This window comes from Ochlerotatus camptorhynchus, unplaced genomic scaffold (assembly GCF_037179485.1).
Source record: "Ochlerotatus camptorhynchus isolate MF236.1 unplaced genomic scaffold, CSIRO-AGI_Acam_v1.1 ptg000672l, whole genome shotgun sequence".
Taxonomy (NCBI): Eukaryota; Metazoa; Arthropoda; class Insecta; order Diptera; family Culicidae; genus Ochlerotatus; species Ochlerotatus camptorhynchus.
In genome coordinates this window covers 88963-113980 of record NW_027041150.1, presented here as the reverse complement: position 1 = coordinate 113980, position 25018 = coordinate 88963, and the positions used below count along the sequence as shown (strand labels likewise).

The 25018-nt window shown below is 41.8% G+C and overlaps 1 protein-coding gene across 1 annotated transcript in view; it reads left to right on the top strand.

Moving 5' to 3' along the window:
- The window catches only part of LOC135714609 (glutamate receptor ionotropic, kainate 1-like), a gene marked incomplete at its 3' end in the record, with an annotated part of 193895 nt that overhangs the window by 93003 nt on the left and 75874 nt on the right, over positions 1-25018 (top strand). The window lies entirely within an intron of this gene.

Here is a 25018-nt window from a genome sequence, read left to right as displayed (position 1 = left end):
CCTACTCTCCCTGTGGCTGCCGCCTTCCTGGCATCAACTGTCGGGAGCTTGACGGTAGCCACCTGGGTGGAGAACAGTCCCTTCCTCAAGGTAACCGCTGTTGGCGGTACCTCGATTTGGCACTGCTCCCTGAGCGCCTTGGCCAGTTCGGTCGCCTCTGTCACTTCATCCAAGTCCTTAACTTGGATGGTGATCGTTGAGCCTAGCGATCTTACCTGCGCCCCTTTTACAACGACCTCGTTTGCCAGTTTCTGGAAAGTTGGTCCTTGGTCTCTAGCGCCACGCTTTAACACCAGGAGCATCTTGCCAGTACCAGTGCGCCTGATGCTCCTCACGCTGTTGCCCATATCCACAAGACGCTCGGCAGATCTCATCTTCCTCAAGACTTCCGCGTACTTTGACGCTTCCGTCTTGATGATGAGAGCCTCGCCCATTGTCCTGTGTCTATTCCGGGCAGTGCTGCTCTTAGGGGCAGTTTTATCCGGGGGTTTCGGGGGCTTCGGAGGAGCACCCTTTTTGTTACCCTGCTTTGAAACACCTTTCTCAATCGCTTGTATTCCTATTCCTCATAGACTACTGCCTCGGACTGCTCAACCCCAGCCACACACTCTACCTGGGCTGAGACTTTCCGTCTCTTAGAGCGTGCCATACCCTTTACTGGCGAGGTCCGGTCGCGCTTATGCCCTTGTGTCACGGCAAAGTGTAGGGTCTCGCTGGCCATCGTACTGTTGCCTGCGAAGTTGAAGGCGTCCGTCTGGGTAGACTTCGGTTCCTTCTTCTCCGCCTTCTCGGTGACTTCCAGTCGCTTTTCTAGCCGCTTGTGGTCGTCATGGGCCTCATCCGCCGTTGCGCGGAGCTGTCGCAAGGCCTGCTTGAGGTCCTTTGCGATATTTTTCCGCGTGCTGGTGAATTCGATGATCGCATCGAGCTGACCCGCGATAGGCAATATCCTAGGGAGGGCCCCAAAGCCATTTATGGCTTTTATTAGCCTGGGCCCATCCCTGGGTTGTTCCTCTGGCTATCCGCCGGTCTCATCGTTTGGCTCTGGGTCCGGCAGAGGTTTCTGCTGCTTGGTGTCCTTGATAGAGTCACTGGGTGGGGGAGATCTCGTAAGACCACCCTTCGCGAACGGATTCGCGGTCGCCTCCTCGGCGACTTGTTCTCTGGGGGTTTGGGTTTTTGAGCTTTTTAGATGATGATCCATCATCCCGACTAGTGGGTCCCCCTTAGACCGCTATCCTACCGTGCAACTGGAATAGTCGCTGATTGATCCCCATGGGTGCCTATGCGAGCAGTGAGGTCCATGACGAGGGTTGACATAGGCCTTCATGGGGCGTTATGTTCAGAGCCGGATCGCGTAAGATGGGAATAACTCAACCGAACCTATTCCCACCGCAGTATCCCAACTGGGTGGCACGGAAGGAACGTATTCTAAGGTCTGCCAGGGTTTTATGGAACGGAGACGGACAAGGCATTAGCTCAATGTAGACAGGTGTGAGAGTTGCCCCGCTACGGCTACTTGAAAAGTGCGGTCCGAAAGGAAGCTTTTCAGAATGTTGTACATGCGTCCAGAGAAGCACCATTGCTTCAGTGTCATATGCCTTTGACAGGTCCAGATACACAATTAGACAGTGCTCGTCTTTTCCGGGTAAATATCTTTCCAGTTCCGCGAAATGAGTTTCAGTGCCGCGTCCGGATCGGAAGGCGTGTTGTCGCTTATCCAGTCGTCCTTTCGTTTCCTATTCCGTAATTAGTCGCCGGTTGATCATCCTTTCAAAGACTTTAGACGTACAGTGTTTACTGGGCTGTCGGCAGACAGGATTATTCTGCGTGGCGAATGAGGTGAGACGACTCGGGTCACGAAACTCACGCGATTCTAACAGGCGAAAGAAGTGAGAAAAGTCACCTCGGATGAACTCTGATGAACTCTCACTGAGTTCTTGCAGTCGAAAGTGAGGGACGATTGTCACTTACAAATGACATACAGAGGCGTAACCTAAAATGTTGACGACTAAAGGAAATGGAGGCAAAGAAGTGAGTAAATTGAATTTTTGCGATTTGATTTCTTTAACAATACAATACAATTCGTTTTTATTTTTCAAATTAGCAGTTCTATAATATCAGCAGTTCCATTTCTAATGACGATTTTTTTTAAAATTTTTGATCGACCTTCTACGATTATGTTGAAACTTTGCACAGTTGTTTTTTATTGTCCAACATGCCATTTTACATATTTGGTTCCCTAGTTTTGTACACGACTAACAATTGGACACGACAAACACAAAAAAGTTATGAATTATTAAAATTAAAAAGTATTTTCCAAAATACTACCAATAGTTATCGAATATCTTTAAATAGCTACAAATTTTGTGGATAGCTCAAATCTGTATCTCTTACATCATTTTATGAAATGCTGTTACTGTAATGTTAATGATTTTCCATACCTGGGCACGAAAATATGCAAAACAATGCTGGGATTGAGAGAGACCCAATTGAAGCGTTTTGGACGGGGAGAGTGGGAATGCCAACTCTTTGTTGATAACATTTCGTGGATAAAGGACGGGCTTTTCTCCCCACTCATTGGGACATCTTCCTGTTTGAGGGCTCGTCTTTTTGACCCATTGCGCGATCATGTTGCTGGAAGGAGATTCTTTACTGTCCCGTAGATGCGTATAGGCGGCTTTGCCTATCGATCCACCCAATCCGTTTTTGGCCCTTCATACAGCGAAATGTTGAGGACAATCAGAGATTGTTAAGCTTGATTAAGACAACAGAGACGTGAGCCCTCTGCTATCGGACTTAGTTTTCGTGCTACAATGGGTGGTAGACCATACTCATAGACTAAGTAAAATTTTCATCGATTTTCCTTACGTTCAAGGCGATTTTTCAGGAAGCCAGGAAAACGTTACTCATTCTATGACTGACGTATGTTTCAGCGACTCAATTTTGAGTCGATTTCAACGGCCGTGTAGGAGGTTTGTTGGAAGCTGGAAGTGAGGTCAGTGGTCTTCCCCTTTGTCTTGCGCCCAATGAACTAAATACCTCGAATAGAACTTCATCTGAATAGAGCTCAGCTTTCATACGGAAACCACCGCAAATTTGGCTTTCATCGGTGAAAACCGGTTGACTAGCATCCAACTGCTAAATATCTACGCCACCCCGAAACCACTAGGCGAAACTAGTTTCGACAGCCAATCTCATCTCGTCGTCGTCGTCGTCATTGTCGTCGTCGTGAGATTGCGCCTCAGGTGTTGCTTTTTAATTTGAAAGGAAAGCGACGTAGGCCACCACGGCGCAGAGCACGGCTCCAGCTTCCCAAAAGCTAATTAGAAGTGATTCGCTGGTAGAGCAAAGCCCCAACGAACGAAGTTATTCATCTTGAAAACCAGCGGAAAATTTCCCGCTTCGTTACACCATTTTCGACATCACCCACTTGTAAGAACCGAGCGGAGCATGCAGATTATCCCCGTCAAGCAACTCAAGTCCCGGGAGCTCGTTCTCCGCATATGATTTCACGCTCAACGACGAGAGATCCTTTTTACAAAACACACAACACATCTCATCATCGTCGTCCTGGGTGCGCATGGCCATGTTTCGGCGAAATCTCGTTTTTTACGCTAATTAAAACATACCGGCACGGGGAATTGCCCTCGGGTGGACTCCGAGAAGAACCACGCCAACATCATCCTGTACTGACAGCTAATGACGATAAAACGATGAGGGATGAAACTTGTGTGCAGCATCGAAAAAGAGAGCTTAATTCGTTTGGTTTTCCCGCGTTTCCCCGTCGTCGCGTCCGTTGTGCCGGGAAAAAGTGCAAAATCCACTTCTTCTCGGTTGGAATTTTGGCTGACTCAGACCAAAGGGTGGTCACTGCAGCATCACCCGTCGAGAGACCAGATTCGTAGATGAAAGACCGAAACCGGAGTGTTGCCGGAAGTAATTTGATTATGATTAGCTGACGCTGGCTGCCGTCGAGGAAAGTTCCGGAAAGATTCGGCCGAAAACCGGGAAATGCAGTTATGTGTAGACCGATTAGAAGAAGGTGGCTGAGTCGAAAGTTGATTTGGCATATGGTTCTCGTTTTTCGTTTGATGCTCCAAATTGAGAGGCGTTACACTAATCAGCGACAATTGAGGAGATGAGTTCTTGTTCAAATTAAGTTTGTTTTTTGTTTTAGCCCAGAGAAAAGGCAATTCAAAGCATTTTGGAGGTGTTCAAATGGAATGAAAATCGCTTATCCGACTCGGAGACCGAGAAAAATTGAAAAAGTGAAATTGACCTCTTCCGATTTGGACTAAATTTAGAGGGGGAGCTCCAAATTTAAAAAATAAGATTTTTTGTGCTTGTTTTCGAGCAAGGGGATCATTTTCTATTGTTCGTGAATCTCAAGAAAGCACTACATTCTTTTGTTAATATCTCCGGAACGAATGAAGCTACATATAGCATTAGGTACTCACTCAAGCTATTTTTCGATGAATTGTATACCGGTCATATTTTCATCTCTCGTTGTTTACAAAAGCTGTCACGCCCTAATTCCAGCTCTATCTGGAATTGGCGTTGACGGCGTTATTGTACACACTATTTCAAAACTACCCAAATTTGGGTAGATTCCACCCAGATCGGTCAAAACTGAACCTACCCAAAAATGGGTAAACTGTGTTTGAAGTGACAAGTTGACAAATGAAGAACATCGATATGAATCCGATCGACGTTGTTCATTTGTAAACTTGTCACTCCCAACACAGTCTACCCATTTTTGGGTAGGTTCAGTTTTGACCGATCTGGGTGGATTCTACCCAAATTTGGGTAGTTTTGAAATAGCGTTTAGCTCTTTACGTAGTGACAGGAAGCGGAGTCTGGCAAAAACAGCACGGAATAACGGGAATAACTGTGTTTCTTCAAAACAAAGCAACAGGCGTTTTTGTGAACATACCTTTATATCAATATCTTGGTTATCAGTGCTGGTTTACACAAAAATTCTGCTTTTCTGACCACATACGCAAATAGCCAGCCAAACCAAGAAATTTTTCGGCAACTTGACAACTTTTCTGCTAAAATTTACCTTGAACCTGTCCTTTTCTGGCAGCTAGGTAAAACTCTTGACCTGGGAGCTGCTTGGATCCACCTTCACGTTTGTTTCTTCGTCCATTATGACGCAATCAAACTTGGTCAACAATGTCTTGGAAAGGGTGTCCCACATCAAATTGCATCGCTGAAAAAACGCTGTAGAAAATTACCCATTGGGTATTTTCTCTCAAAAATTTGGGTAGAAGTTGTTTAGAGTGAATTTTTTACACTGTATTTTTATCGCTGTCAGGTTTTAGAAAGTTGGAAAAATGGCGTCACCCGAAAAGCAACGTCGCAAATTGAGTTTGCACAAGCACCTGAAAAATCCTCAACTCTCTCATCGGGACATCGGAAAACATCTCGGAATCGTGCAGTCAACGGTGAGTCGTGTGATTAAACGTTACTACGAAACTCTGAGCATCGAATGGAAGGAGAAACGCGGTTAGAGAGCCAAGGACCGGGAGGGATTTCATACGTACAAAGTGCAGAGGGCTCCAAATCCTGACGAACGGCAAAATACGGTGGGAAACTCACGGGCCCGGAAACTGTACACCCAGATGCTGACGAAGCCTCATTGTTTCATCATGGATGATGAAACTTACGTCAAGGCGGACTTCCGACAGCTTCCGGGGCTACTGTTCTTCACCGCCCAGCACAAGCTTGATATTTCGCAGAAAGTAAGGAAGCAGAAACTTGCCTAGAAATACATAATTTGGCAAGCGATCTGCTCATGTGGCAAACGGAGTGCGCAGTTCGTGACTATCGGGACACTAAACGGGGTGATCAAGGAGTGTCTACAAAAGCGTCTGCTTCCTGTGTTGAAGCAACACGAAGGCCCTACGATCTTCTGGCCGGATCTAGCTTCGTGCCACTATTCAAATGTTGTCCTGGAGTGGTACGAAGCCAACTGCGTCACTTTCATACCAAAGACCTTAATGCTTCCTAACGCACCGGAACTACGGCCCGTTCAAAATACTGGGCTATTATGAAGCAGACACTACGGAAGCATCCCAAGGATGTCAAATCTGAGGAAGACATGAAGAAAAAGTGGGTTTCCGTACAGAAGAAACTGCAGCCAGATGTTGTACAGAACCTAATCAGTAGAGTTGAGTGTAAGATGCGAGCGTACGGTTATGGTATTGAAGTTGAATGAGATAAATATGCCAAAAGCTTACTAATGGGTTGTATTTTATTGTCTGAAAGTTTAAAAAGGATTGGTCAACTAGGTAATTTTCTACAGCATTTTTTCCATGATGCAATTTGATGTGGAACACCCTTTACAACTTACGTGCTCTTGCTTTGGCCAAGTTGTTTTGCTCATCATCTCGATTGGATGTCATGGTAACTTTGTATGTTGACATTCCGGCTCATTTCATGGCTCTTTGCGCTGTAGTGTGCGATGTTCCCAGCATCTTTCCGATATCACTGATGGAAAGGTTATGATTACGCTTGAAAATGCTGGCCACTCTTCTACCGGTCGCTGTGGCATCCTTGTTGCAGTTTCCCATTAATCCTAGTACCCTAGCGCAGTCGTCAGACGTTCCCCAAACACTTTAACAACGTTTGTCACAGTCGATTTGGTCACTTTCAACGATTTTGCCAAGTTCGCGTGTGGAAAATTGGGATTTTGCTTATGCACGAGAAAAATGTTGATACGCTGTTCCTCTTGCTTAGACGCCATCTTGACAACTGAGTAAATGGCAATAACAAAATAGAGGCAACATTCCGTACGCACACACCTATAAAATGAGGGGTGTTCAAGTTTTTTAAGTGCACGATTAAAAAAATACACCAAATTTTAGCCGACCAATTTTGGACCATGCTCTTTTTATTGGCGTTGACGGCATCGTCGAAAAATTTGCTCTTCCAATAAATATATACAGTTTTTTATGAAAATTTTCGGTGGAGTGAAAGGATAGTACAAAGTCCGCCATGTTTCACGCACAGTCTGACGTTTGCTTATGGATTTTCTCATAGGAGTAAAGAGCTACAAAGTCGCCGTCAACGCCAATTGTTGAAGAACAAAATTTCAGTTCCAACGTTGTCGATATAAAATAAACTTGTTACTACACGAAACAAGAAGCTCGCTTTGAGCAGGAAAAACATAGATGCGTATTAGAATGCTAAAATGTTTTCAAATTCGTTCAGGTTAATAATTTAAAATTGCAAAGTTGGAGAAAAAACGAGTTGGAAACCCTGGAAAAGTGCAATAGTTATGGCCACGTACTCGAATCTTCAATTGCAGTTATATTTTCTCGATAACAATTTGTTTTCACAATTAAGGTCAAGACATAAATATCCAAGAGCGTTGCAAGCGAAGAATGATTTGAAGCTTGTTTCGTTAGAGCAGGTTTTGGACGAAACTCAAAATTCATCCTACTCTCAAGATGACAAAGCTTGGCTTATGGATTGTTCAAAAAATATTAACAGAGTCGAACCAGAGAAACAAAATAATACAACAGAAGAGCAGAAACTCGAATATATTTATCTCCGGGGATGATCCACTTTTGGACAGCTGGTTCAATGATCCAAATTCTTTGGAAGCAGATGATCTTAACTATTCCCATGAATTTCACGAATCGTAGCAGAATGCAATCTATTATGGCAGGTGTTATATCATCCGGTGGAAACTAACGATTTTAAATTGGCTCGCTACTTGACTAGCCTATTGGTCCCAAGCAAAACGATTAACCTACCCCATTCCAGTCGAAATTCTAGTACTACACTCTGTTTGCTTTGATTCGCTATGAAAATTTGACAGATAAAATGAGGGGTTCGTGGATTTTCCTCTGTTTCGCGGGGTGCATCGATTAGCTTGGGATCGAAGATAGTACCAGAGCTGAGCCAAAAAGTTGAGCACGTTTCTTCGGGACCTTCTGGTCATATAGTTACCTCTATGGTTATATTGAGGAGCTTAAATCGACGAGCTAAAGGCTGACTAAAAGTAAATTGGTACGCCCCTCGCGCTAGCAATCAAAAATCTGTGACAGAGGTTTGTTTACACTTCTATAGAGAACAACTGGTGCAAGTTTGATCAAAGTAGTCGATCGCGTTCAGAAATAACGTCAAATGGAACTCGAAAGAAGGAAAAATATTATGCACAAACACTTGGAAAATTCGGAGTGGTCCGGTTCCAAACTGACTAAAGTGCTGAAAATGCCGAAAACAACAGTTTGTCGAGTGCTCAAAACCTACAAGGAAACTCTGAATGTGGAAAGGAATCAGCGGACCTACGAAAAAACTGGAACCAGGGATCGTCAGCTGCGCAGCAAGGTGGCGAGGTGCGTTGAAGCCAACCTCGATCTTTCGATCCGGAATGTGGCCTGAAGGTACAACGCCAACTTTCAAACGGTGCGGAACATCCTTTCCAGGGAAGGATACTAGTCGTATAAAACCAGTAAACATCCGAACTGGCACATGAAGCAGAATTCCGTGGTCAAAAAGCGTACAAGGCTCTTGTACGGCCGTGTTTTGATGAAACACAAGGGCTGCACTTTGATCGATGACGAAACATACGTCAAACTCGATTTTAAGCAGGAATGTGCCGGGAAGATTCAAGTTCGTGTTTGCCGACAAGTTCGCGAAGAAGGCCATGATTTGGCAAGCGATTTGCAGTTGTGGCCTGAAAACGGAACCATTTGTCACATCCTCGACGTCCAAGTTTACATCGAAGAATGCCTGACAAAGTGTGTATTGCCGTTCATCCGCAAGCATAGGGGTAAAGTCATCTTATGGCCCGATTTGGCCAGCTGCCACTACTCCAAGGTGGTTCTGGAGTGGTATGCTGCCAACAAGATCAATTTTGTCCTCCGAATTTCCCGGAATTTCGACAAACCGAAAAATATACGGCAATTTCAAAGCAGCAACTTCGACGAAGCGCTGGGGCAGCCAAGGACATCCAGCAAATGCGGACAAAATGGAAGAAATGCGCTGATTCCGTGTCCGTTTCCACTGTGCGGGCGCTGATGGGCTCCATCAAGAGGAAGGTTCGAGATTTGATCCGAACTGGAGAAATGTAACCATCTAATGCTGTAACTTTGAAGTTTTAATAAAAGTACTGTAAAGCAACCATTAATAGACTTTTTTAAAATTTTGAATCACGAATAGCAGGTCTTTTTGTGCGTACAAATTTACTTTTAGTCAGCCTTTAGTCTGTGCATAAATAGCTATACTACAGAAAATGAAAACATCAAGATAATTGAGCTGCAAACGATATTTCACTGGCAACATGCAATATTAGATAGTTTGATTATTTGGATATTAATTAAACACGACCGAAAATTGTAAAACTCACTGCTCCAAAATGAAAACTCTCCAGGTACGTGGAGTCTATAAATGGATGCAGCTTCGGCCTATCGAAGATGACCCTCGATCTACAAAGGACCGGCATGTGGAATCGCGCTTCTTTCTCTCTCCTTATAATTCATACTTTTAACGTCCCTTACACTTCTCGCGTAAGAACTTATGAGGAAGAAAGAGACAGTGTTTTCTTTCCGGTCTATCTATGTATATAACATAAACCGCAATGCTTTTAGGCTGTGAACCATATGCCGAGTTAAATTTAACTCGTGGTTAAAACTAAAAGTTACATTTCAAAAGTTATTTTCTATGTTCGAAAATCCCGGTTTTCGAGAAGAACTTAGTCAAGGTTGTCAAAATTTAACTTCTTGTCTGTCACAAGTAACCACGCTTGGATAGCACGATTAAACGATAACTTTCCATCTGTCAAATGTTAACCAAAAGTTAAAATATTCCACCAAATGGTTCAGAGTCTAAGAATTTATATAAAAACCAAATAGATATTCTCACGAACACACATGACGACCACCACGACCACGCTGTGAAGCAACTGCAAACTGCAACTGTAAACTCTAGAGGAAATTTATATCTGTAACTGTACCCAGTTCGATTTTGTTTGCAAAGCTGGTTAAATTGTCATATTCAATTATCTTAAAGATAAATCGTCCAGCTCAAACGTTTGTTGGCATAAGAGGTGGGACCATCATCATCATCATCATCACACATATAATGAACTGTCAAGTTAAGTCAAGAGCAACATGTGAAAATGACTTAGGGCAATTCAGGCAAGCCAACGGCAGCATCTGGTAGAGTAAGTTTGCTCTATCAAAAGGTGTAGTTAGTCTGCTGGGACGTGTTGTGATTCATGAGCAATCGACGTTTAAAGTAATTGTTTACATTCGGCTCATAGCACCTAATCACATGTTGCTCTAAAAGTAATAGTACGAAGGTCCTAAACGAAATTTTAATGCGCGGCCAATGAGATCGACTCAAAATTGAGTGGTTTTTCACTCATAATCGCAAAAATATACTTCACTCATGACTCAGTAGTATCAACAATCAATACGAAACTAACGATTTTAAATTGGCTCACCACTTTAGTAGCCTATTGGTGCCAAGCAAACGATTAACGTACCCTATTCTAGTTGAAATTCTATTACTACACTATGTTTGTTTTGATTCGCTATGAAAGTTTGACAGATAACATCAGGGGTGTGTGGATTCATGCAGAACATGCAGGGGTGAGTGAAATAGCTTGGGACTGCTTGGGACCGTTGTTCTGGTACTGAGTGAGCCAAAAATAATAATGATTTTCTTCGGGACCCAGTGGTCTTAGAGTTACCTCTATGGTAGTATGTTCCTCGCTTTTCCTCATAAATCTACTAGAATGTGAAGAAAATCGACGAAAATTTCACTCCCTCGATTTTCCTCATATTCAAAAAGTTTCCAGTGAAAACTAGATGTATGAGTGCTCATTGCAAGACAGCGTATATTACGTGATATACGCTGTAATGTGAACGGGGTATTAAATCTTCTGAATCAGCCATACAAGTGAAGCCTGCTATGTAGATTTATTAGGCTATCATGTTACAAAAAGGTGAGTCCTTTCCATTCATGGAAATATCTGGTTTTTTGATGACCACCGCAGTGTAGATTTTCACGAGGATTTTCGTTAGTGCAATAATACGGCAAGATCATGGCGTCTAAAAATCGAAAAATATTAAAATTTCATTCAACTTTTTCTTAAAAAAAAAGAGCATTAAATGTTCTACATTTGTCCCAAAAATAAGCAATTCTTGTACGAATTACAATGTCACAGCCGATGTGGTATTAATTGTTCATTACTATTATGTATTATTGCTGAATAAATTAGTTATTTGCTTCATAGGCCGAAGTGAGGGGCTAGGCTGACATTACATCCCGTAACCTTATGTAGGATATATAACCCCAAAGCTTCTAAATTCCTGAGCAAAATAATTCTCGGATATTCACTGTTTGAAGACCCTGCATTGTTCGTTAGTTCGCATTACATTAGAATATGCAGTTGTAGCCTGGGCTTCTCACTATCAGAACAGCATACAGCAAGTAGAAGCTATCCAACAAAAGTTTATTCGTTTTGCTCTTCGACGTTTGCTTTGGAATGATCCATTTAAGCTTCCTAGTTATGAAAATCGTTATGAACTAATTGATCCGTACCTTCTAGGGGTTTGCAGGAATGTCACTAAGGCTTCTTTCATATCGGATGTTGTTTAGTCTCCCGTAGATTTTCCTGCAGTGTTACGTGAGTTGAATCTTGATATTCGTCGTCGTACCCACCGTTTCTCACCAATTCATTCGTATATCGACATTAGGTACTAATTATGGCTATTATGAGCCTTTTTGTAGTATGTGTCGCAATCGTTGTTACTAAAGAGGCTGCATTTATAAAGAGACGACATGTCAACATTGAAACAATCGATTATCTGTCAAAGTCATAGGAAAAGGTTTTTTTTTTTCAATAGAGCAGAAGACCTGTCAAATGGAGCCAAACGAACTGTCAAAGCAAGAGCCATACGAGCAGCGCCTATCTTGATTACATTGGCAGTGTTGCTGACCCTCTCATAGTTTGCATACTTCAATCAGATTTATTTTTATTGTTCGTGAAGTAACCCACAATGAAAACACACCAATATTTAATGTAACAACAATTTTTATTGTAATAGGTCGAGTTTTGAACGCCTTTGGATACGGTTGTATCTAAATTTGCTCTCTGTTTTGTGCGTGCATTCTCTTTCATAGTTTTCGGCTGCATTTGCCGGATTAGCGCTGGCACTCTGCCTCCCGGACGGTTATACGTGTGAGAGTGGTGGTTTTCTCGCTTTCGGAGAAGTTTTAGAATCAAGAAATAAAACATGATTCATCATGTTTGCAAAATTGCAAGCATCAGAAGATTTGGCGCTGCGTGGTTTTATTGTTTCTCCCGGACCAAAAATTTGTGGTTTTATTGTTTCTCCCGGACCAAAAATTTGTGGCATCGCGAGTGAAAATTTTAATTTCTTTTTATTTACGCGGTGATGAGCACGGCGCTGATCTATTGTTAGGGTTTTGCGATGTGCATTGCTTTTGTGCACGGAGTGTCTTGAAAAAGAAAAGTGATATTTGGTTGTTGTGTGGTTGGAGTGGAGAGAAAAATATGCGTGGAAGCATCGGGAATGCGCTCCCGGGTGATAGTGATGCAAATTATGGTTTAGATGACGCATGGCTTCAAACATTTTGTGTATCCAAATAAAACATATTACATACTAAATACGCACAGGGCATCGTCTGCTGACCATTGCCGCGGGTATATCGTGGGAGTCCCAGGTACCCGGTTCAAGCTTTAGTTGGCGGCGGTGGCTCTTCTTGACCTTCTATCCCCTGAGTAGTTAGTGTGAATAAGGGCGTCTATGTGATGTTTTGCTGTACCTGTTTTGGACATCTAGTGCATCCTGTTCCCTTAACTTGTTGAGGACACCCTGTCTTGCCTCAAAAGTTACCCTTTTTGAAGTACTAGTCTTCACATCATAAAGGGCACCATTACGGAGCATGAGATTTAATCAAATTATTCGTAGTTCTACTTGTCCAACGCCCCCGGCTGGGTGAGGGATAGAGGATGACACACACACACACACAATAGAGCAGAAGACCTGTCAAATGGATAAGATATCGCCTCTTTACATAATTCAGTCTCTTTAGCCACAGACAAACAGACATAACACTCGCAAGTTGTTCATCGAACAAGCATTTAACGGTCAATTTAAAAGTATCGTAGTTGGTAGTACCGCCACCTGTGGCGCGCATAGTCAATTCCCTTGCGTTTGACGTTTACACACTACCGCCATCTGTTCAGCGTAGTGCCCACCACAGTGTAATCAACAGATGGCGGTAATGTTTTAGCGACGATGTTCTACAGTGAGAAATATTCAATGTGTTATGTCTGTTTGTCTGTGCTTTAGCTGTTGCTGTATCCTCAAATTCATCTGTCACGTTCAAGTGATAAAAATAGGTTCCGCGAAGTGCTCAGTTAGTAAAATATAGGTAGTATTGAGAGATAGAATAGGGTGATTTTTTGTTTTGTTCTAAGTTAATACTGTATCATTTGGAATGTACTGTTCTGATGATGCGAAAAGATGAGGAGGTTTATGCCCATTTAGGAAAAAAAGCTTTAAAGTTAGCTTCACTCAAATGGGCTTTTTCCTGCTTCCAATAAAAATAAAGATAAAGAAGTCATGAAATTGGGTTGATAGTGGAATGCTTAAATAAAACAGCATTTCGACTACAATGTGCAGTCTTCATCAGTGTCATTCCCACTAAAGACTTATCAAAAAATGGAATATACCTTTTTTTTCCTGTTTTATTTAAGCATTCCGCTAACAACCCAATTTCATTACTTCATTATGATGGCTACCAAGCCTTTTGGGGAATTTTACTTTTTACGCCTTTTTAATAGAAACTAAGCGACCGATTCAACCGCTGGTGGTGAATATGAGAACGTCAAAAAGAGTGTTGTGACTCACAACTTGTGAGCTTAAATTTTTACCGTGAGACATTGGAGTGCAACACTAGTTCACTTTTTCTGATAAATTGATTCATCTGAGATGCTCGAGAACTCGATTTATAGTTGAAAAATTTAATTCTGTTTAATTTTTGCCAGGATTCTGCTAGTGTTAACGAATATTTCTGTTGAGAAAAATGCAAAATTCCAATAGTACTTTAGTGCTTGTGATCTTCCGGATTTCAGGTGTGTGAATAATTTAGGTGCAAATCAGCTCAGATTTGTGGAAAATCGTAAAATAAGACAACTACTGATGGAAATTGGCAAGATGGTCAATGATAAATGGTTTAATTTGCGTTGTGAAAAATCCATCTTCTGATGTAAACAAACGGTTTGGTTGACGTTTCCTCTTGAACTCACGTGGTGCCCTCGCGATGGTGGTGCATTAAAAAGGCCTATTACACGCTTAATCTATCTCGGTAAAATCTCCAATAGCCGATTACCTCTGCATTTACTTTTGCTGATATCTCTGCAAAATATCTGTTTGTCAGCTGATATTTCAGCAAATAGTTATTTTTTAGCTGAGTCTCGGCAATTGTTTTACTGAATCTCAGCAAAATTAATTGCACAACTACTCGGCTGTTGGAATCTGGGCGAAAACATTTAAGTGTTTAGAGAGTTGTATAGATTTTTCTCCTTTCCGTTACTTAAATCTTTGTACCTTTCGAAGAAGAAGAGGAAGAACTCATGAATAATAAACCTTCTCATTATTTCTAATCAAGATTATTATTCATAGTTCTAAATATGTGGATTGAATCTGTAATAACTTTTTCTTGTTTTCTCTTTTCATTGCAGGTACTGTACTTAAGAACTCTGATGAAAATAAGTAGGTTAAGGAAATTTTCCGCTCTCAACCACCGTGGTCATGGGTATATTTTTTTTCCTGTGTTGGGGACATGATACCACCGCGACTATTACTTTGATAAAAGGATCGTATCACCAAGCGTTACCATGCAATCATGTGTTTGACAGATAGAAATACTCAGAGGGAGAGATGGGCGGAGAAAACAAAATACAATTCGGCAGCAGGGATTTGTACCTAACTAATCTTGCAACACTTGCTAGAAGCTAGTATTTCACATCAATCTTACTTTTGATTCGATTTACGTGCAAAATAATAATTGAGTGTTTACTAGCCGCTCACTACTTACTATGAACATAACCCTGCGCACTCCTCAGCAGATGTGACGGCAGACTACACTCAAAAAATATTGAAATCTAAATAGTATAATAGTTACGCTAAATCGCAACCTTCCGTACCGACGCAAAGGTCGGTATAAAGGGAGTGAATGCAAACTTAGTATAAAAATGGTTTATGCGTGCCATAGTATAAAATCGAAATATACTTACAATGCATAGGTACGGTTTATTCGAGAAAATGTATTTTTCGCTTCTTTATTTGATTTATGGTAAATATTATTGTTTTCAAATAGAAATAAAAATTGTCTCAGGAAGCTTTTTTAATTAGTTTATTTCTTATGAATATTATTTAAGAAATACTTACAATTTCGATGCTGCCCAGCAGATCACAGGCGCAGTAGAAATCCGCCGGAACAAAGCTCTTCACCAGCACGAAGCTCCGAAGGGAATCCAGATGTTCTTTTTTCTGTCATTTTAGTAAACACTGATCGAATTCCACTCCGTTATTCGGACTTAGTATAATTTTGACGAAAATTTTAATCGAACCAATGTATAAATTTTGAAAAAGCATAAAAAGCATAAAATTTAATCTGTGTTCGTTTTCTAATATTTTTGAGTGTACGAGAGCACGCAACGATCGTCTTTCGTCCAGGGTTCTGCATTTTCGAAACAAAGAAAAGCAAATGAACTCTCCGCAGAATTGTTTCATTTCGAGTAATATCATTTTCGGGTAAGTCATCGTGTTTCTTGTTATCGAGTCACGATGAACATTCCTTTTTTCAAACATGACTGGACTATCACTTGTTTCGTTCGTCAAGTGCTTCAGTTCATTTCATTTGAAGCAAAGACTTGTTTCAATTGACTCAATGAATGACTCGGAAACTGCTTCCTTCGTTTTTTTCCACTTTCACTTCAAATCGGGGCTCATTCGACTTGTCACGACCTGACGACGTAGGCATCAAAATATAGTATCCGGATAGTATCCGCACAATATCAGTTGCCGATAGGGATTATATGTAGTAATAATATATTATTTTATATTAAACGAAAATTAAATTAACGAGGCCATTCTGGAGTCCAAGATGGCAGCCATCGGGGTCAGGGAATGTCTCAAATACCCTACAATACGGATATTTTCGGAACGGGGACGACGCGAAGGTGCAGAAAATCGATATTCGACGTTGTTTTGGAATCCAAAATGGCGGCCATCGGGTTTCAGAAAAAGTGTCAAATACCCTACGGTAGGGTATTTTTGAATCGGGGATGCCGCGTAAATATAGAAAATCGATATCCGACGTCATTTTGAAATTCAAGATAGTGGCCATTGGTTTTATGAAGTGTCAAATATGGTTATTTTCGGAACGGGAACAATGTGTAGATGCCAAAAATCGATATCCGACGCTATGTTAGAATCCAATATGGCGGCCATTAGGATTGAGAAAGTGTCAACTATCCTACAGTATGGGTATTTTTGGAACGGCGATGCCGACAATCGATATTCGATGCCATTTTGGAATCCAAGTTTCATAAAACGTGTCATCAAGTTTCATAAAACGTGTCAAATACCCTAAGATATGGGAATTTTCGGAACGGAGGCAACGCGTGGTTGCCGAAAATCGATTTCCAATATGGCGGCCATAGGGTTTCAGAAAAAGTGTCAAATACCCTATACTATGGTTATTTTCGGAACAGGGACAACGCGTAGATGCAAAAAATCAATATCAGATACCACTTTGGAATCCAATATGGCGGCCATCAGGGTTCAGAAAGTGTCAAATACGCTATAATATGGGTATTTTCGGAATGGGGACAACGTGTGAATGCCGAAAATCGCTATCCGATGCCATTTTGGAATCCAATATGGTGGTCATCGGGTTTCACAAAAAGTGTAGAATACCCTAAGATCTGGGTATTTCGGAACGAGGACAACGCGTAGATGCTGAAAATCGATATTCGATGCCATTTGTAGGCTATTTCACACTTCTTCTGAAATCGGAAGCCACCATCTTGAATTTCAAGATGGCGTCGGACATCGATTTCTGGCTTCTAGATGTCAGCCCGATTCCAAAAAATTTATCCACATTTAGCGGTATTTGACAGTATTTCACAGTTTTTTTACCAAAGCCGCCATCTTGGATTTAAAGACGGCGTGAACAGAGCTGGTAAATATCACGGCCGCCATGTGACAATGAGAAAAAAGGTTCTCTCACTATCACGAGAAGCAACTACCTATCATTAGCTTTCTTGTCATTTTTCAATGATCAAGCACTCATGAGAATAATTCTTATGCGGTTACATTTCTTACTAAATTAGATGAATTTTAGCAAACTACCGTATGTAATCGGTAGAGTGAATACATTATTAAGATTTCCTTGGTACAAGTAACTTTAATAGTATTAAATGAGCTAGTAATTACGATGACCACAACACTGTCACGTTCTGTCATGACGAAAAAGTCGATGAGATTTTGAAGAAAATCTCTATCATCGCTTTCTCATCCAATGATAGTGACAGAAGTATCTCTGTAAATATCACATGAGATCTTTCATTGAAAATTACATTTGCCAGCTCTGGGCGTGTCATCAATTTTCGACATCTACGTCTCATCCCCATTCTGAAAATAACCATATTTTAGGTTTTTTGACACTTTTCTGCAAATCGGAAGCCACCGTCTTGGTTTCAAAAATGGCGTTGGATATCGATTTCCTGCTTCTAGACGTTACCCTAGGGGCACGCAATAACCTTTCAACTCCAACGCAGGCAACGGCTAAAATTAAATTAATTCCATTAACTACTGTTTTAATTACATTAATTACACAATGTAGAGCAATAACTACATTTTCACTCCATTAATTACAGTTAAAATTTCGTAATTTAAGTATATTAATTACATTTTCAATGCTTTTAATTACATTAATTACGGGTAGATAATTTCAATTACCTTCAGTACTGCGTCAAAACGCATTAATTAATGTAAGTACTTTTGATTGCATTTTAACTTCAACGCACCGGTTCTTTGTATTGCGTGCCCCTTGACGTTACTCTGATTCATGGGTATTTAATAGAATTTACAACTTTTTCTCAAAGCGGAAGCCACCATCCTGGATTTTAAAATGACGTCGGATATTGATTTCCAATCTCCAGACGTCACCCCGATTCCAAAAATACCCATATGGGTATTGATTAGCATTTCCCATTTTTTTTCTGAAATACGAAGCCGCCATATTGGATTTAATAATTGCGTCGGCTATCGATTTCCGGCCTCTAGACGCCATCCCGATTCCAAAAAATACCTATTTTGATGGGATTCAACAGTATTTCCCACTTAATCTGAAATCGGATGCCACCATCATGGATTTAGAAATGGCGATCTGTAGACTTCATACCGATTACAAAAATACCAACATTGATGTGTATTTGACTGTATTTCCACTTTTTCGTAAATCGGAAGCTGCCATCTTCTGTTTCAAAATGGCGTCGGATATCGATTTTCATCCTCTAGACATCACCCCGATTCCCAAAATACCTTTATTGATAATTATTTGACAGCATTTCCCACTTTTTCTTAAACTGGAAGCTGCCATCTTGAATTCCATGGCGTCGCATATCAATTTTCGATCTCTAAACGTCACCCCGATTCAAAAACTACCCATATTGATGGGTAAACAAATCACCCGACAATGATAAATTTGACATTCACGTGCACAGATCTATGCGCATACGCTTAAATGAACCGAGTGAACAATCAACAAAAGTCTTAAAAACTACACGAATTTGGATCGAACAGCTCCGCTTCAATGCAAAAGTAAGTTCATTTGACAATGAAAGAAGAAATGAAGACTAGTCAAGCCAAAACAAACAGCATGAAAACTGATCGAAAGTGGTTCTTTTTTTTTTTTTTTTGTTTATTAATTTATTTGATAAGGCTCAACCGAATTAACTTTACAGAGCCAAGGATTCTTGGTCACTATACAATACATCTTAAAACTATAGTCAAAAGGTACAACACAATAAACACTTTATCTTCCGCTATCCAAAAAGCCTCCTCGATCAGAACTGGAGCCGCTTCTAGTAGTTTCATTGTATGGCAAATTGTTGTACGCCAACGAGGGTAAGAGCGCGTCCATTGCAGCAATGGACGCAAAACGTGGTCAGCACTCACACACTCGAAAGTGGTTCTGTTGATGTTGATCTGCTCGAAGAGAAGACAGAATGACTTTAAATTGAAAGTGATGGTTGACAGCTTCATCGTCGCTTGACGATTTTAGATTGAAAGTGACTTTGCGGGGCCCTGCTCTCGTCCTCTTCCTCATCGTACCGTCATTGCATTTTAAAGCACAAACCTTCAATCATCCAACTTGAAAATCCTTTGATAACTTGTTAAAACAAATCCGGGCAACCGATACGGAACTGATAACAAACCGTAATCGGTACAAGTGAACCGGAACACATTTAATGTGACGGAGCAAAACTGAACGCTTTCGAAAAGCTTCGGTGGGATCGCTCTGAATCCCCGAAGGGATTACCTCCGAGCAGCAAATAGCTACCTATACCTATCAGTGCTGTTGCAGCGAAGACCGGTTGCCGAAATTCCGACCAAAGAACAGAACAGAATTCGGCTTGGGTTCGCGATTAGGAAGGAATTATCCTCAATCGCGGTGTAATAGCGGGTGGTGGATTCTTTCACGCCAAGCATCGCTGTGATTTACTACTATTAAAGTCAAGTCCCAAGCTTATGGGATTGAAACACGGGTCACGGTAGATCATTCTTGAAGTATTTTGGCATTCGATTACCCATTATCAAACTAACTTTCCAAATCCACACCACTTTGTCCTGCTTAGCTACCCGTTCTAAACTTACAACTTGCTGAAAGTCCGACAGTAGCTTAAATCGATAGCCCCTAGCCGGAGAACTTGTGCCGGACGCCAACTAAGACCGCAACACGATAATTGCAAACACCAAGCACACTTGAGACGAGCCGTGAGATGGGAAAACTGTTTTCATTGGAAAACTTTGTTTCCCTGCAGTTCAATTACTACACGGATGCACCCGGTAGGGGGGGGGGGGGGGGAGGGTCACCTTGGCCAGTAATCAATTCCCTGCGTTTTCGGTGCAAAAGTTGTTTCGACAACAAACTTCCCCATATGCTTTTGCAACGCAGCGCTAATGGTTGGTCGGAAGGCAAGCTTAATGCAATCTATTCGCTACTTGTGCCAGTAAGAAAATTTATAATTGAAAGAAGTTGGCGCCCCTCCCACGCCAATATCCGTCCAAACGATTAAACATCTACGTTCGCCTGTTCCGGTGGGGAAAGTGGGAAGTTTGAGGAAAGTAAGGTACGAAGAAAAGTACACTCTTTTGTAGCTAATTTTCCACGGAATTTTTCCTCTTGAGCACTAGTTTTCATGAAAGGAAAGGTTCGTACCGGCGGTGGTGGGGGTGGTTCCCCATGGAAAGCAAACTGATATCCATTTAAAGTTTTCCGCAACTCTTGCTAAACTCTGACCGGCCGTGGGCGGTGGAGTGGGCGGAAAGCATAAAAGAACTCAGCTTTCTCCACGTTGTTGCCTTCGGTGCAAAGGTGATGTGGTGCAGTTTTGAAAATGAAAACTTTCAGAATTTACAGTAGGTACCTCGTTAGGGAGGCAGTAGCAGTTGAAAGGTGTCGGTAAATGATGGAAACAAATTTTCACGAACTTGATACCGCTCTTGTGGGTGGTCATGTCAACATTGGAACAATCGAATATTTGTAGAAGCCATAAAAAGAGTTATTCCAATTGAGCAGAATTGACACAGAGAACAGACGTTGAAGCTCGAACAAAATTTCTCTAAAAACTTGTGTAAAGATTCATATTTGACTTAAGTGCCACTAACGGTAACTTCCCCACTTAAAACCCTCTCTGACAACATTATGGCGCTGGCGTTGCAAAACATACACTAGACACTAAGTGCTGATAGCGCCAAGTGGCAATTTTCAACTGATAATTTATCGATACTAGCGCCAAATTGGTCGAAAGAGGAAAATTTATAGAGAAAATCAGAAGGTGCTAGCGCTACGTAACGGCGTCGTTTCCACTTAACTTTATACAAGTTTCTGACCAAACTTGGACGTTTGTTCTCTGTGCTATTGATGAATTACAGTCAAACGTTTGCGATCGGTCGACACCTACGTTTCGAAGTGAGAACTGAGACAATGATGCGTTTGGGAACGCTGCGTGTTCAAAATGCAGGTATTTCCTGAAGCAGCCGTAGCCAGTCAGGAACTGCGTTAGGTGGACTTCTCCGTGTTTTCTGTTTCACCTAGATTGATTGATTACAGATAAATCTGTATATGTAGCCTCACTGCGTCCGAGCGAAATTGAGCGGAGGCAGCGCTCTTTAATAACTTTTCAGGTACAAGCCAAGGGGTTGAACAGCTTGAACATAATAAGCTTGAGCACACCTGGGCAGAGTCATTGGCACTGTCTGGCACCCATGGTTACAATTGATCAAATCGTTAAAGTTACTGGCAACGCACACCCTACCTTGAACAAAATTCGTTGTGTGATATCAAGTGTGGATATCATCAACGAATCGGAGCAGATTCTGAAAGAGCATTTTGCTACACAAGGTGTAGTAGATGTCCACCGAATCTGTAAGGGTAGTGGCGAGGGGAAGGTTAACACCTCATCCGTCGTGTTAAATTTCGAGGGGACCAGCTTTCCAGAAATGGTTAAGTTTGGTCTCCTCAGCAGTCTTTGGACCCTAAATGGTCGCTTCTCTGAAGCCTCTCGTAGTCCATTGACCAAGGTTGCTAGGGCTCTGGTTGTCCCTAGCATTCTTTACGGAGCGGAACTGTGGAGCAGGGGTGGTGTCTCAGCACAATGAGGCGTACAGAATGTGTAGTGGAGCGCTGAGATCTTCACCAATAGCTTCCCTATTGGTGGAGAATGGTAAGGTACCTTTGGTGAATGTTGTCACTAAGGACCTGGCCACTAAGGCGCTGAGGTTATTAGAGAGGGCTCCCATCCTCAATGACAGGCCCACGGTTGCAAGGGCGAGAGTATGGTGGAGTGACTTAACGGGAGTAGATTTTGCCACATTAGCCCAGCGAGTTAGGCTGTGGCAACGGGCATGGAATGCTACTGGCCCGAAAGTTAAATTTTAAATTGGCTCACTACTTGACTAGCCTATTGGTGCCAAGCAATTGACGTACCCCATTCTAGTTGAAATTCTAGTACTACACAATGTTTGTTTTGATTCGCTATGAAAGTTTGACAGATAAAATGAGGGGTTCGTGGATTTTCCTATGTTTCGAGGGGTGTGTCGATTAGCTTGGCACCGAAGATAGTACCAGAGCTGAGCCAAAAAGTTGAGCTCGTTTCTTCGGGACCTTCTGGTCTTAGAGTTACCTCTATGGTGAAACTCCACCCGCAAGGTCCGTATCTCAGGAACGAAAATGTCCTTCCTACTCCCGGGTCTTCTCAGGTTTCGAAAAACAAAACAAAAACAAGCGCTGTTAAAATACCGGGGTTGCCAAACAAGGCATTATTCACAAGCAAATAAAAGTCAGTTCAATGACATCTTGGAACTGCTGGAACAGCTGTGGCATACTAAGAAAAAAGTTGGCGCAAAATAAGTGTGTAGAGTGACCACCCCTTGGGTTCCAGAAGAAGGATGTGCAACCAAGTGGTACTCGATTATGACGACTGGGTTTTGGAAAAACATTTATTTCATAAAAACAGTGATAAAATAATCACTTATTATTTGTACATTTTTCAATTTTTTCTTATGGATAATTTTAAAATTATGTATTTCAGCAGCCTCGTAAGGTTATTTCCTATCGATTGGTGTATTTGGAGTTTAATTTCATTCATACATGACAAAGTTATAAGCGTTCAAAACCTAACACCTTTTCGCAACGGTCGCAATTTTAGATGATAGATTTACTCCTTGTACTCTCCTGTTGGTATCACTGTCTTTACCAATGAAACCTCCTTTGCACCCAGCAAATCCACCATCGGGTTTGACTACTGCAAGGGACCGTTTTTAATCGGATAACCAGGCCTCAAATCTTCTAAAAATAAGTGAGACACGAAGTACAGCAACACAACCGGAAAACACGATGCCGCCACCTGCTGCACCTGCTACAATAAAACCCTCCGCAATGCAAGCTGTCATCCAACTCTCAATCCTGATCGGCACCATCACGTTTGCCAAGGCAACTGCAAACTTTATGTATGGGTGAAGAACGGCTTCGGATTCTCCGCTTGGTCTAGAGTCTCTACATAGTTCAGGATCATTTAAATGTTATTCGCAACAAAATTGAAAATTCTACTTAACCGTCCAGAAGCGATATTATTTTATAAATAGGTAGTTCAAAATTTTTCAGTTTCAAACAGCATTTCCATCAAACTACCTGGCACCCCTTTTGTCCAGTACTCAAAACAGGTTTCATAGGCGCTCCGATCTTCCAGTGGATGTCCCTTGGACTTATTCTGGAAATATCAATAGGAATGTTAGAAATGTATCTGCACTCAACATGTCTTTGAAATAATCTGGGCTCACCTATGCTCTTTTTGAACAAATCGAGATACTGGATGCTCATTGACCGGAAATAATCGATGGAATGATATTTGCTCTAACAACCCGCACCACTTCCTTTTTCCATTAGAACCCCGACCACTGGCTGCCCCAGTGCAGCAATAACGTTAATTAAACACATCGGTCTCAAATATTTGCCCATTTCCACAGAACGGCACATTCAAATACCTCCCACAAGCAATGCAATGAGCGAGGAACTCTTTTCCAATTCCCATCCAACGAACGGTTCATTCACCTGTGGCTCCACTCTGCTTCGGATCACTGATCCGGATCAGCTTTGCTTTATGGCCTCCTACAACCCCGCTCGTTCAAATGGATCACCGGAATGACTCCACCATCCACTACGGTCCGGAAACGGAGCGAGCAGCAGCTGCAACCAAACGATTATGGTCTCTTAGAGAAATTGTTATACAATTTTGCACTCCCCTCCGGTCCAACCCTCTTCAGCGTCGTCGTCGTCGTCGTCCGGCCATTGTCGTTTGAGCCATTTGGCTCGGGCTCTAATGGCTATAGCTTTTCCGGAATATTTGAAGAATTTTCCAATTGAATTATGAATCATATCATGTGCATACATTAACACAAACAGTGCGGGATTAGGGTGATCCGAAGTTTTCTGCTTCCTCAGGTTAATCGGGTTTCGAATTATGAAAACAATATACGGTTCTACCAATCGGTGGAAACTAACGATTTTAAATTGGCTCTTTACTTGACTAGCCTATTGGTCCCAAGCAAATCGATTAACGTACCCCATTCTAGTCGACATTCTATTGCTACACTATGTTTGTTTTGATTCACTATGAAAGTTTGACAGATAAAATGAGGGGTTCGTGGACTTTCCTATGTTTCGAGGGGTGCATCGATTAGCTTGGGACCGAAGATAGTACCAGAGCTGAGCCAAAAAGTTGAGCACGTTTTTTCGGGACCTTCTGGTCTTAGAGTTACTTCTATTAAAATAGAAATAACGTGCTCAACTTTTTGGCTCAGCTGTGGTACTCTCTTCGGTCCCAAGCAAAAATCTTTGTTTTACTAGCAACATCTGTTGTGAAAATCAACCAAGCTGTTAATCTAAATATTAATTTCCTTCGTACTTTGGGCGTAGTTTAATTGTATATCACCCTAACCCGCCCACAAACACACGTACATAGGCATCAGCTGGCTTCGTTCGTTCTTTGGGTTTCATCCTAGTATGAAAAAAGCTCCTTCAAAAACAACAAAGCCTTTCATTTAATTTTATGCATTTATCGTCGTCGTCGTCGCAGCCTGAACGAGAACTGACTGGAACTTCTGTTGCCAACCGTCAGGAGCCGGTCGGAGAGATGCGGCTTCGGTATTATGATTATTATATTGCTTTA